Below are 15218 nucleotides of genomic sequence, written 5' to 3'. Positions count from 1 at the left end.
AAGGTTGGAATGAATGAATTTGTGTGATGTCGCTGGTGTAAAGGCTGCAGGGCGACGGTTTTGTGGCATTGGCTCCTGGTGGGAGCTCAGACGGTCGGTTGTGACGTTTTGCGTCATGTATGCTGCCGCCTGATGGAGCAGGGCCGAGGGTCTTTACAACTGGACACCTGGATGTCCAGCTGCTGTGCAATTCCTCTTAAACACTGGTGCTGATGGTGAGTTTCAGTATAGTGCATCTATCATACTGATGCCAGAGCCATATATTACATCCTGTTGATCACAACAAACAACCACTAACAGGAAAAATCATTTATAGACGGAAGTGAAGTTCCTTTCCTCCTTTACAAAACCTACTGCCAAAAGAGGAAGTGTGCAGCTACTGGAAATGTACATGGCCAGGATTACAGGAGAAAAAAGCTGATAACTTATTTAGTTGACTGACAGAAAAATAATCTACAATTAAAGGCTTTTTAAGCAAAAATGGGGAAAAGATATTTGGTTTAAATGTGAGAATTTGTTTTTTCAGCTTTGTATAATGTTAAAGCTTATTTGTGCTTTGGATCAGACAAAACGAGTAATACAAAGATGCCAACCTAGACATTTTTTATATTTATTGATGGCTTGTTGGCCAAACCATAAAAAAGATATTCTGGTAGAGAACAGATAATCTGATGACTGTTGTTATTTGCGTCTCTCATCAAGGCTGGTTTGTACAGAAAATGCTTTAAATGCTAAATGTGGAGAAATTGTTTAATAAGACCTTAAATGACCATGAGCATTGATTAACATCTGTACATTTGGCATTTTAAATGTAAATTTGATACAATCACCAGATGGTAAGAAAGGGGGTCTGTTATCCAGACTCCAGTTGGAGCAGAAATGAGGTTGTGTGAGTCCAGCTGACATGTTAAAACAGGCCTGCATAGCCTCAGCCAGACCAGATCAGACCACCGATGGCTCCAAGGTTTCTGTCCGTGAGCCCAGCAGCTTGAAAAGGAGACCCACCCTTCTCCTCCTCGTCCTGCAGCTCTGTAGTGCTTGGTGTTGAGCAACAGCGTGGAGTAGCTGTGCCAGCATGTGACAAGCCTCCGCCGGCCTGTGGCAATTTTCAAATGGCGTCACAGTGATGTCACTTTCAGGAAAAGAGATAAAGTCATCACAGGTGCTTTATTTTTAACATGCCACGGCAGACAAGTGCTTCTCGTCTCCTGTAGGTGATCTGCAGTCAACCTGTCTGCCTTGATGTTGACTTTGCTGACATTAACATTTCATTCAGCTTATCATGTAAGTGGCAAACCCTTGAGAGCAGGACTGGGGTCATTGCTCTGACAACTTCAGCTGCCCAGGAAATGAATGCAGCTCAGAAAAGCCTTGTTTTTAAATGTGTGACAGATGAAGACGTCACATCAGGAAAAAAAAACATGAACTTTTTCTACCCAGGCCCAGTCATTATAAACATCACAGCAACACATGCAAAGTAAAGGGTGAGGAAACTGAGATAAGACTAAACTAAACTAACTACTAAATTAGATAAGATAATTGCTGCCTGGATTATGTTCAGAGGGAAAGTTCCTCTTGAGAGCTGGTAGTTGTTCAGGTGTACGAACTGCAGGACTTTGACTTTCACTATGGAATTTATCTGTATATATTCTCATATTTAAACCGTTTTTTCCCGTTATCTCGCATCTAATTACTTTCCTTATAGATTTATCATGATCGGTGATGATGATGATGTTGGTTTAGATAAGCTCATCAGCATGGAAGACCAGAGAAAATCATTTCACTCTATGAGACCTGCTTTTTTTCTGTTTTGACCTGTCGACTTTAAGAAAAATGGTTCTGTGTGCGATGCTGGTTGATGCTGGATCCCATTGTCCTCGCCTTAGCAGTGAAGTCACGTTCAAATCTGCTGCTGCAACACCCAAGGCCTCATGTAAGACAATACCAGGCTGAGGTCAATGTTTCACATACCATCTCAGTACCATTATACTCATCTCTAACCAGGTGTATTTATAGAGCCTTCCACAATGGTCATGGAGGTGGAGGTGGTGTTGTGTGGGGTGTGGAGGGGTGAGGGTGGTGTTCTTAAGTAGCATCTGTCTTTGTCCTGATATAGACATGGAGACTTGAGAAGATACTAGAGTGAACTATAGGTTTATATTGTTGACACTGAAAATCTACACAACAAAGTTTGCCATATTGCAGGTTCATGTTCAGGTTATTTGTACCGTAGGTAAATTTAAAATGTAAGGGTGCACCAAGACTGTGGTATCGGTGCATAAATAAATGAACAGAAATAACAATAAAACAGGTATTAACCATAAAGGGTACAGGCAAATCTGAAAAAGCACAATATAGTGAAAAAAAAAAGTACAATATGATGAAACTTTAGAAAAAGCATATGCCAAATGGCTCTATTTTCTGTCTCTGTCATAGCAGCTGGTTCATTAATCAGATGGCATGACCATTTCAGATTCAGGTTCTTGGAATCCCTGTCCTTCGCCCTGTCCCATTTGTTTGTCTTGTGGAAATGGCACATGATTTTGTTATTTTAGATCTTTTTTTTGGAAAGTGAAACTCCCTCGTACCTTTTAATGTGTTTGAGCTGCAGCAGAAAACGTTATGTTTTCATTGTAAAGGAAACAACAGTCATTGGATATTATGTACATGTTTATGTTGTTAATGTGGAATTTCATTATACATTTTGGGAGTACTGGGCATACTTACTGCCCCTCAGTCTGAAGTTAGAGATTTCTCGCCTCAACGGCTTCCTGACACTGAGCGTGATCTGGTTGCAGTGGGTTTTATGTATCACTGGGGTGAGCTTTAGGGATTGTGGCATGAGAGAAAAAAAGACTCACAGCCTTCATTCATAAACATCCAGTCATGTGCCTGCAATGATTCTGGATAATTGAAGCCAATATCAGGCAGAGTAACTAGCATGACGTTCTGTCCTTTGATGGATTTTTCTCTAGATGTTTGTTGAATCTTTGTGCTGAATTGGAAATTTGGCATTTGCACTTTGAATCTGATGGAATCAAAATGTCACAATGTCAATGTTGATGTTTTAGATGCAAACATCTTGCTATCAAAATAATATATTTTTCTGACTGTCAACAATTCCCATTAAAAGAAATCAACAATGAACTGACCCTCATGAAAAAGTATATCCTTTGACAAACATGTATCTTGTCCCTCTGTGCCATTGTGGAGAGGGTCACTGCCCAGAAAAAATAAAAAGAAAAAACCTTGATGACCCACAATGTTGTACTGGGTAACATGTTTCTATTAACAGGAGAACTCGCACACTAATGAATTCAACATACACTGTCCAGCTTCTCCAGATAGACACTAGAGCAGCAAATGTGTATTAATCAGCAGCTGAAAATACTTTTCAGTCTCCAACAAATGCACTATTTACCCAACGTAAATAATGTAACATTTTTTGAAGAAACCAGTGAGCTTGTAGCTGAGTGCCGCAGACAAAGGAAGCTGGGAAAGAACGAGCACGTTGTTGGTTTTGGTCTTTTTATGGGATTTGTTGACAGTTTGACAAGTATGGCATAACACCAGCCTTATCCTTTAACTAGCTGCATTAGGAAGTAGTTTGATATGACATGAAAATGCTCCAGAAATTCAAAATACAACACTGGCGGGTTATTGATATGTCCTGCATGAATGCTGCTCACTTTCTTTGGCTGCAGCTGGTCACATTTTGCTGAATAGTTTGAGATTTTGTTTGTCCTTTAGCTTTGTAATAAAAAAAGACTTTGGTATACACATGCACACGCACACAGCTGCACTAAAAAAAAAAACATCTGTAAAGGATTCTGCATACTTTCTGAATATCGACAGTCAGTTGGATCATGAAACTGGAAATGTGACAGAACACACACTCCTGCTGTTAATGCTGCTAGTTGAGTCTGCCTGCTGACCTGCTGACCTCTGGACACTTGTGACATGAAGACTGAAAGTGATTTGTCACAGTGTGGACGGTCCAATGGTTTAAGTGAAATCCACCTTATTAACCACAGTCTGAATCATGTTAAGTTAAGTTACCATTTTGGAGAATCACTCAGTCCAGGTTTCTCCTTTTCAAGCCTTCATCTATAGTCAAGGTTAATTTATCCACACATTTTTATTAGGTTTTACATATTCTTTAGAGGAAAATAGCTCAAAGAAAAGTAAAAAAGACAGCCAGCGAGAAAGCCTGTGCAGCTGTCTCACTACATTAAAATCACTTTCACTTTCTTCACAGGAGTTGCTGTAGTACAGTTTGTGTCACTGGCCTAGATTGTTAGCATGATAGCAGAAATCCTTTTGAATCCAACATGACTTGATTCTTAGCAGGGTGCTCCTGTTTGTTATTCTATCAGCTGTTTAAAGTTGAGTTCTCAGTAAAACTCTGCATCCATTATCGCTTCTCATATCTGTTTGTGTTACTCATTTAACCTCATAGTATGGCTGTCGCTAAAGACGCGTTAAAGACTGTTCTCCTGTCTTGGCTTTGTTGCTGAAGCTCTTTTGACACAGAGAACTGCTGCACTTTCGTGGCAGCAGCTGGTGAGGCCACGGATCAGTCCCCTGGTACTGCCCGGGACAAAGAGCATCCAACAGCATCGCCACGCTCTCCTCTGTTCTGCCTGGATGATTACAGATAGAGATAGAGGGGAGTGAGTTTGGCAGGGAAGAGGGATGTTTAAGAGGAGAGTGTAGTCATTAATACATGTTGAAGGAACAGAGTTTTACTAGACAAGCCCTGAAGTTCCAGCTCATGTTTTTCACTATAATTTACAACCATAACCCTCTGGCAGAGGATATAACATTTTCAAATATAGCTTCAACCAACAAATATGCATTTGTATTTATATTAGTTGGTATTTTCAATTTAAGTAAGTAAATGATGCAGCTGACTGAGGGTTTGTGCAATAAACCTGTATGGTAGAATGTTGATACACTAAGCCTCTGATTGGCTTTATGCCTTTGGCTTTATTTGCATATGTTTTGAAAATCGAAATGATGAGTCAAAAGACTCTAAAATGCTCGTTAGAGCTGATGGGAACTACGAAGATGGGAGATAATTGACTATAAGTGCTCTCTGTCATAGAACCTTTTTAAGAAAAAAACAAATGATCAAAACCACTTTATTTGGAGGTATTAGCAGTTATTTTTTGCATGCACAACTAAGGAAAATAGCAGCAGTAGTAGGTCAAAGCCGAACTGGAAAGGTTTTCTGATAATTCATCATTTTCATTCTAGTGTAATGTTCCAAAAAACCCAAGTGGATTTTCTATATGAAACTTGTTGTGTTGTATCACAGTTGATACGGATGATAGGCAAAAGCTACTACTCTTCCAGTGTAACTGTCGCCCTCTTTCTGGGTGGTTTAGTATCTATACAAATGAGCCACATGACTCTCAGTCCAAGCATTGAACCAGCAGTCATCTGCCCTGCTGAAGGTTCTTTGATCAGTTCTCTGAATCCCTAAAAGCCTGGAGGCCACTGTGTTATATCTGACCTTGCACTTAGAGGTCAGGCTGGGACATGCAAAGGGAATTTCCCTTCAAAGATCAATAAAACATCTAATTAATCATTTTGTTTACCAACTCTGGAAGCTGTATGTTAAGTCAAAGAAGCTGTGCTCAGCCAGATGCCAAATCATGACTTTCACAGCTGGATGTCTGTTTGAGGAGCCCACAGAAAATAATGACAGGAGGCTCAAATGACATAATGCACATATTGTGAAAATATCAAATTTCTGTAATGTGTGATGCTACAGTCTGTAATTCCTGTTGGTTAGTCAGTGGAAAACATGGATGGAAACGGCTCAAAAGTCTGTGCTTTTACTTGCAGTGGATTCAGTATTCGCCCTCACACTGATGGTTGCATTGTTTGTCTCACTGTTTCCAGCATCTTGATGGAATAGTTGCTCAGATTGGCACATCTAGCTCAGCTAGCCACTCTCACCTAAAGCCAGCCACACAGGCCATGGAAAATGGCTAAGAGGGCAAATCAGTAGTAAGAAAAAGTCTCACCCCTGTGCAATTAGCACTGTGTCATTTTGGGGTTCGGAGGCAGCCGATAATGTCACATCTCACTTGTGTCTGTGGTTCAGTTGTTAAACATTTTTGACAGCGTGCTTGCAGACTGCAGGAGGCTGTGCTTGTGCCACTGCCCTGAGAGCTGAATTACTGTCTTTAATAAGTGCTTGTCATATTTGTGTTGTCAGTTAGTTTGCGAGCAGCGTCTGGTTTCAGTCACTGTGGGACGGCTGCGGGTTGCACGTCGTAGCCAAATGACGCCCTGCTGAAGAGCTCTGGCAGCCGACACACACGCAGAAGGAATTTGAATACATGCACGATACGACAGACAGGCAACCCAAGCGTGTGACCTACAGTCTGCCACTGCTTTGTTGCAGTATGCTGTTGGCAGTGTATGTCTGTGTGTGTGTGAGACAGAGTGAGACAGTAGTGGCCAGAGCCAGAACAAAGCAGTCTGAGACCAGAAGACTTGGGTGTGGCACAGTCAGTTTGATGAAGCACCAAATGAAGTCTGATCACTCTGTACTATCCACCTCCACACGTCTGGTTTCCATCTGTCCATTTGCATGTGCTTTGACTGATATTGCTGGTTTCTTTAGTCCTTACGTGGTACAGACAATAGAAATACAGACTAGAAATGTTTGGAGAGAGTGAAAAGGCAGCGTGATGTGCAGCAAAGGTCCCCAGTCAAAACTGTACAAGGACTCAGGAGCCACATGTTAGGATCTTAACCACTCTGCAATGTGATGCTCCATAGCTTTAGTGTCTGCAACTCGATGCCAGAATAGAGCTTCATTGATTAGCTATTTAAAATTACTCTGCAAGTATGATAACCTGATCTGAAAATTTGATAAATATCACAAGCAGATGTGAAAACTGGATGGTTTCAGTTGTGACATTGTTAAATATAAGTATTTGCTGCTTAAATCATATCCAACTTAAATGTTTTTTGGTTTTGATGACATCTTCTTGTGCTATAATTTATGATTAGGCCTATTTTGCAATGTTCATTGATGTTTTCAGACTATTGAGAAGTGAATCAATAATGTAAATTACTAATTGGAGACCTTTTTAAAGAAAGAAACATCGTTGTTTTCCTTTTTTTTTTTACATTTCTTTCACATTTGCGTCTTTCCATCTTTGTCTCGATGTTTCTCAGCTCTCACACTGGAGCTTAAAGCTTAGTCATTCTGCCAACATTGTCTGAGAGTTGCTCTGTCCTGCAGTCTGCCCTACTTTGGTTTGAGACTCCTAAACTGGGACGCCACAATACGAATATAGCAGGTAGGAGCTGGTGGTCCAGTGGCTCAAGGTTACGTAATGTGCGTCAATGCAGCTTCGAACTTTTCAGATATTTTCTCTTTTGCCTCCTGCAGTGTTTTCTGCTTCTGACCTGTGGCACTTAGTGATAAGAGCAGCTTGGCTATAATATAAATAGACCATTATTATCAAACATTAATTAAAAGTGCAGCTGTAGTCTAAACAGTTTGTTCATAGAGTCATATGCCAAATTTAAACAGCCAGCATTGTTCTATTCTTTGGTTCCTCATGAGCTGTTTTCTGTCTTATGGTTTGGCTCCATAAACACCTATTATTTACATAATCAATGAATCTAACCTTACTTTTCTCTGTTAACTGGTTAATTATTTAGGCTGCATAATGTCAGAAAATAAGGAAAATTGGCCATCGTTCTAACCCAGAAGCAAAAAGATTATTGCTTCAGATTCCTGGTGTTATCAGAACAACAGAACAAAGCCCAGAGATCATCTGTTTAGTATCAGATAAGACAAAGTCCTTGAAAAAATAACATTAGGGCAATTAGATTTTTTTGTAATTCAACTAATTGTTCCAGCACTTTCTCTAACAATAAATACTGAAGTCATGTTTATGTCTTTTCTGATCAGTTTGATAATAGATGCTGAACATTTGCTGCTTCCAGCCTCTTAAATGGAAAGATTTCCTGCTTTCTTTTGTTTTATTTTCTCCACTGTAAATTGAATATATTTGCATTTGGAGCTGTTGTTGGACGTTATTTGTAGACTAAATAAATCAAGTAATTTGTAACCTAAACAACAGATTAATTGATAAAACCTATAATAATTAGTTACAGCCCTGAAGCAGCTCAGCAATAGTCAGAATTGTTCTTTATACTCTATTAGGATCCTCACTGTGTCTTGTTGTGCTCCATAAACACAAGCCATAACAATAAAGATGTTTCCAGCACCATCTCAGTTATTCTAGCTCCTTTATCCTGTTTTTTATCACCGTATGCTAATTAGTCAATCAGAAGGTACTATCAGCCCAAGGACACATGGTTTCTGCTGGGATTCAAAGCTTTCTTTCTCCTCTCTCTACTACAGATCATTCATATGTTCATTCATTCATGGTGCATATGTACAGGAGCCAGATTCCCTCATTTGCTCTCAAACCAGCAGCTTGAGAGTAACAATAAGGGTCAGTGCTGATGAGACGTTTTTCGTTGTTTATTAATGCAGATACAGCAGCGGCTAAGACCTTTACTTGTTATACTTCATTTGTATTTAAAACATAATAAAAAGAGGCATATTCTCAGTCTGTTTCCGTGCTGCTCCTGCTGCCTGCCTGTGAAGTCTGCTGTTTCTGTTAATTATGGCTGATTTAAGTCAACAAAATGCAGATAAATGTACTGGTGACCTGTCCAGGGTGTACCCCTGCCTTTCAACCGAAGAGAACTGGCATAGGCTCCAGCAGATTCCTGTGACTCTGAATAGGAATAAGTGGCTATAGATAATGGATGGATGGATGGACGGATGAATCTACTGTAATATTAAAAAATGTAATAATTATAGAGGCAGTGTTTTTTCTATTTGTTTCTATTTGTTAAAATTTCTATTTTGGTAATAGCTTTATCATAAAGTCATTTTTATTGGTTCAAATGCCAAAACGTCACTCGAATCAGCTTCTTAAATCTGAATATTTTCTGGCTTTCTTAGTCACTTATGATTGTAAGTTCAGTATCTTTTGAAATGCTTGGACAAAACAAGACATTTCTCTTGCTCTATGAGGGCTTTGTCTTGAAGAAAATAATCTGCAGAATAAGTGATAATGCAAATAATCACTGGTTGAAGCCTTAATGGAAAAAGGGGACTTGCATGTATCAGAATAAAATAGAGAGATAAATAAATAATAAAAATAAATAGACTGGCACCAAAATGATATTGCAAAAATAAATTTTCAAAACAAATTGCTCAAGCAAAGGGGGTTCCAGATCTACAGTACAAAAATAGATGAGGAATAAAAATAAATTAGGAATAAGGAACAACAGTTACAAATTCTTGAGGAAATGTAAAAAAATACAACCATGAGGAGTCACAGCCATCTTTACAGCTGTGCTAATGAATTCTCAGGTTCCTCTGAAGCAGTAGGTGCTGCTTGGTGTAACAAGGAGCAGCATCAGCACCACAGCCTCATTTGGAACAATGATGAAAGCTGCTCATGGAAAACAAGCTGCAGACGAGTCGCTCTTATTGGCCAGTGAAGAATGAAGGGAGGCAAGTGATTGGCTCGTAGTGTCTGAGTAGCAGCAATGTGGTTGGCTGTTGTCACGGCGCTGTAAAGTCTCACCAGACAGTGTGTACACACGGGTGTGAGGACAGATCAGTGATGGTGAGAAAAGTGTGTGCGTTTGTGTGTGTGTGTGTGTGTGTGTGTGTGTGTGTAGTCTGTTTAAAAAGGTTAGGCCAAGGTGGCATAGTGGGTTCAGTTTAGTCCAAGCAGGGTGTGAAATCTCTCCCTGTTGTGGCTACATGGGTGTGAATTAAGGGTCTTTGTATCATAAAATGAACAGATATATACACACACATACAAATGAATTATGTCAACATTTATGCATCCTCAGACACCATCTCCCTGCACGCTGTCATTTTGAGCTGCAATAATTCGTGGATAAATAGATCGTTCAGTTCACTGAAAATGAATCGGCAGCCAAACATTTGCTGTTTCCAGCTTCTCTTGTGTCCTCAAGAGGATTGGATGCCTTATTATGCATGTAACATAGGTAAACAAGATCTCTTTGGACTTTACCCCTTTGCTTGTACAAAAAAGACATCTGAAGTCTTCACATTGGTCTTTAAATGGGAGATTTTTAGAGCACGTTAGCTATTTTCTGGAATTTTATGGTCACAAAATGATCAAACTGATGTTTTTGAGGTGAAAACAGTAAATAAATCCTGTTTCTTTCTTTCTCCCTGGGAACCCTGCTACTTAGTACTTTGGCAGATACCATTTTTTATAGCCAGCTAGAGGGTTTTCTGTTCCTGGTTTAGGGATTTTCAGCCACTCTTCCTGCAGATCACATCAGGTTATTAGACATTTTAGGCAGCTTCTTTATCTATCACAGATTTTCAGTGATTTCAGTCAGAGGACTTGGCTGTTTCACTGTGTGTGTCCTGAAAAAGGTCACAGATTTGAGTTCTGCTTTGGATCATTGTCCTGCTGTAGAAGCCTGTCTCTTTGAGTTTCACTGTTTTGACTTCCCATTATCAGCAGTGGCACAGGTTTTTCTTCAAACAATCCTTTGGCGATTGTGGCCTGAGTGCTAGGTTTTAACTCTGTCTGGCCACGGTACATGTTTCAAGGACAACATAGATCTATCCAGATGTTGCTCTGCATCTCCAGGTGCTGAAAGATGTGATGAGGTCGCACGTGAGGTTACCTGCTGATCACTGCACAGTGGGACGGTGCACCTCCTCTCCCGTGTCAGCTACACCTTCCTGCAGTCATATGAGGGATTTTACTTTGCCTTTCTGTTTGTCTTCCACAGGTTGCCTTGACCTTATTCTTTTCCCTTTGACATTTATTTCTTAATAACATTTGAGTAGAAGGTTCAAGCTGGAAGCACTTTGATGGCACTGAGAGCAGGACTGTTGTCCTGCACTGTAAACAGTACAGGTGTATTTGAAACTTGAGCTGACTCATGTTCATCAGTGTTTATACCCTCTTTCTGAGCTGCTCCACCCATGTTGTTCCTCACTCTTGCTTCAGTTCTGTTTGTAAATGTATGAGTGTGTGTATGCTTGGAGTCAACTCAGTCTGTTTGGTCTTTTGAGAATCCCAGTTTCAGCACAAACACTGTGCATGTTTTAAATAAAGCAGTATGTTTTAATCTTTATCTTTAAAGTCACATTATCTTTCAGTTATTATCTCTTTTTATTATTGTTATTGGTAAAATTCTATTGCTGTCTTAGACAAACAACAGATTATTTGTTTAAAAAGCCAACAGTTCCTTACTTAGAATGATGTATTCATTACATGAGTATTTCAAAATGAAAGCTCCACTGAGCCTGGATCTGTTCATTACTGAAGGAAATTTAAATCTCCCACCTTTGCAGTCCATCTCGCCTGACTGGCAGTTGATTAGGTGGTCGAGACAGAGCAGCTGCCGCCAGAGAGAAAACAATCAGAGTCACACACTGGCCTCTAAGTGGATTTGGTGGCTGGATGGAGGAAGATGGAGGGGGAGGGGAGACTGCGTCTGCGCTACATGTCTAGAGCGCCTTGTGGACTCGTGTGTTTGTGTGATTAGATTTGCCTTTTGTTTTCATGATGTGTGTGTTGCCAGTTCTGTGCAGGGATTTGGTCTTGCCAGGAATGTGTTGGACGTGTGTGTGTAAGATGAAATTTTAATGCTGCGTGTGAAGAAACTGGGTTGTTCCATTAACAAATTAATAAATGCCAGCAAAGAAAAGAAGCATTTTAAGTAAACGACTGAACAGAATCTAAAACAGATAATAGCAAATGTTTGTCGATAACAACAGCGGCAGTAAAACATGTTTAACAGAACATATGTGCATTGAACGAGGAGAGGTTTGGATATGGAATAAGGAAGAAAATATATGGGAAATAGGAGAAAAAATATTTAAAATGGTTGATGCATATAATGATAGTGTGTGTGTGTGTGTGTGTGTGTGTGTGTGTGTGTGTGTGTGTGTGTGTGTGTGTGTGTGTGTGTGTGTGTTACTGTAATGGACTGGTGACCTGTCCAGGGTGTACCCCTGCCTTTCACCCAAAGAGAGCTGGGATAGGCTCCAGAAGATTCCCATGATCCCAAATAGAATAAGCGGGTATAGATAATGGATGGATGGAAGATAGAAGATATTGGCATCTGTCATTTTGTGTATGTGGAGTGTGTATATTAGAAGTTCCTCTGACAGTGTTTTTGGTCCAACACCAGAGCTTGAACAGGATCAGCAGTTTAGAAGCTGGAAGGATGTCAGAAGAGATTCTGTCATACACCTTTTTGTTCCAATACCTTTTTTTGTGCGTGTATTACAAAGCAGAAAAATTTACGTTGCCCACATGTGTCCATTGTTAATTTGAAGTTGGATCACATTTTCATCAGTAGTTGATGCAGCACACAAATAGATAACTGTATTCTTTGTTTTTAAATGTGTCTAGAGTATGTTGAATGTGGTAAGAGTTTGTGGTTGTTCTTTAAAGGAAGTGGAGACAGCTCTGTCTCTCTTTGTGACTTATCTCTGAGTTGGCACAGCAAATAAAGCCATTTAGGTCATGTTAAGAGACTACGTAAAAGGCTGAGTTATTCATATCTTACTTTGCTTTGACTCTTAGTTGACTGTAGCAAAAACTGTTGCAGCAGCATTTAGGTTGTATGATTTTCTTGCATTACTTCACCTTAGTTTCCTTTACGTTCTGTATCTTGCACTGGATGCAGCATGATGAAAGCATACCAGTTTACTGTATTACACCGTCTCATCCAAATGTCATTTATTGATGAGGATGTAATCGTCCTCTGTTTCCCAAAACAGCTTCACATACATCTTTTGTATTATTCATCTCTGAGTGCTCATGCATGTGACTGAATATAGCCCTGTGTGTCTGTGTGCATTATGTTAGTGGTTGTGAAGATAGGGTTATATATAGCTTGTACATGAACAGGATGAGGGTATGTGTGTATGTGTGTATGTGTGTGTCTGTGTGTCTGTGTGTGTGTGTGTGTGTGTGTGTGTGTGTGTGTGTGTGTGTGTGTGTGTGTGCGTGCGTGCGTGCGTGCGTGCGTGTGCGTGGGCGTGTGTGTGTGTGTGTGTGTGTGTGTGTGTGGTACCTTTGGTCACACCCTGTCTTTTGAAATGTACCCTGAGGCTCATCCTTGTAGGAGATACATTTGGCTTAATGGCTGCATTCTTGGGACTAAATAGAGTGTACCTAATCCATGTCATTGATATCCCTCTACACACACACACACACACACACACACACACACTGACACACATCCTTGTACAGAAGTCATGTCTTCCCTCAGGGCCTCTTTGCAGGAAGCAGACTGGTGGATGATGCTACAGACAGACACTCAGTCATCTCTGCACAGCTTCTCTCTCTAAAATGTCATCATGAATGTGGTGGATCTAAATGTTAACGCCCCGATCAGAACTCACTGTTGGCCATAAAGCCTTATTAAGTGAATTTGAGCATCTCTGACATCATCTGGCAGATTCGACAAATGCAGATATAAAATTTGACACCACTTTCATTCTTCTCTTTATCTTTTCTTTGGCTGTAGCCACCAGTTTTTCCCCCTTTTTTTCATAGCTGACAGAAAACAGACATTTGCTTTACAAGCGACATGAAGGTTTTTAAAAACATCCTGAGTTATTTGGAAGATCAGCTTCAGTCTGGAATCAGAGAAGAGAGTGTTTAGCTGTGAGTTTGTCACACAGCCTCTGTTTCTGCGATATAATCCTCACAGGCTTCAGTTCCTCTGTATGATGGTCATATCTAATCTGTACAGGATTGGACTGGGAGGGCAGAGAGGGCGACTTAGCCAGGGCTGTTACCATGGTAACCTCCGGACCAGGGATAATCATTGTGCTGGGCGTCTGGTTTCTGGAAAAACATAGTGAGATGTTTATCAAGGGTTTCTGTGTTTGAATAACGATTTTCACATCAGTTGAGCTGCTTTAACAGCTGAGCTTCAGGGCTGGATATTGTTTGATAGGTGCACATTACTGAAGTTCTAAAATTTTCATGCATTGTTACAGCTATGTAAACATGTTTTAAACTATTTAACTATTTAAATATTTGTTCACTTAAAAGAAGCTGAACACTACCATTTTAGAAAATAAGAATAATTTTTATTTATTTTCTGTATGCTGCAGTGAACAGCTTAGCCACCGTTAAACATAAAAAGTGTAAACTGAGAAAAAATGCAACCTAGTTTTGTCCAAAGCTGATATAAAAAAGTGACATCTTTGTTTGTTACATCTCTAAAAAAGCAGAGGTGTAAAAACATGTACAATCTTGTTGTCACCACATTTCATGATAAAGTGACTTATTGTAAACAAGACTATGAATCCATACAAGCTTTCAGCATTTGCTGTTTCATTCAGTACCAAACTGCATAGTCTCTTTTCTTTAATAGACTTGATGTTTTTCCCAGTTGTTAAAAATAATAATACTCATGACAGTTAGGAGCAGCTAATTGCAGAATAGGTGTACAAATATAATGTTTGCAAAACTTCCATGTGAAAGGGGTTTGATCAAACACCTAAAAGACGTGAAAGGGCTTCCAGCATCATAATGTTCAGTGCTTTGTGCCTGTGGGTCAGCTGTACACTCATTCATGTAAAGGTTCGTCTCTGTTGGTTGTGGTTTTGGGAGTAACTGTAAGCTGCTCTACTGAGCTTGTTGAGATAAGACTTTGACTTATGACCGTATTTGGAATCATCGTCGCCAACAAGCCTTTTGTGTTCTCCTCTTGGCCTCCAGGGTCAGAGCTAAACTCGTCATTCATTTTTCAATAATACGACGCTGTGGAGCGTTCAGTGCCAGAGGTCTTCACTTAATAACACAATCACTTGGCCACAAGGAGAAGAACCACTATCAGCGCCGCATTCAGCTGCTAGGTCCACTCCTGCAGCCCTGAACCTGTAGTCTGGGGTCCATCACTATTTTCTGCTGTTTCTTTGTTTTTTCCTATTTGTTGTCACATAAGGCGATATCTACATTTACACCAGACTGGACATTTTGGGAACACACTTGTCCAAGTCAAAGTAAAAAGTTGAAGGAAGATCTAACAACATTAGGGAGATTTTCAGGAAAACTGCAGTTTTTTTTTTAGTTTTTTTTTTTTTTTTACAGTGAATCATCACGTTGCTCATTTGTAGAGTTAGACTGTATTCA

General features: G+C 39.9%; 1 protein-coding gene across 14 annotated transcripts in view; it reads left to right on the top strand.

Annotated features, from left to right (window-relative positions):
- LOC113132512 (unconventional myosin-IXAa-like) overlaps positions 1 to 15218 on the top strand; it is a 118927-nt gene that overhangs the window by 838 nt on the left and 102871 nt on the right. The window contains exon 1 of one of the 14 annotated variants that reach the window (XM_026310638.1): positions 8530 to 8547. The exons of the other annotated variants lie outside the window; for them this stretch is intronic. The gene's annotated coding sequence lies outside the window, so the exon portion shown is untranslated. Of the gene's footprint in view, positions 1 to 8529; positions 8548 to 15218 lie in introns of those variants that run through there. 14 annotated transcript variants of the gene reach the window in all.

Source organism: Mastacembelus armatus, chromosome 6 (genome assembly GCF_900324485.2).
Source record: "Mastacembelus armatus chromosome 6, fMasArm1.2, whole genome shotgun sequence".
Taxonomy (NCBI): domain Eukaryota; kingdom Metazoa; phylum Chordata; class Actinopteri; order Synbranchiformes; family Mastacembelidae; genus Mastacembelus; species Mastacembelus armatus.
This window is presented reverse-complemented; position numbering and strand designations above follow the sequence as displayed.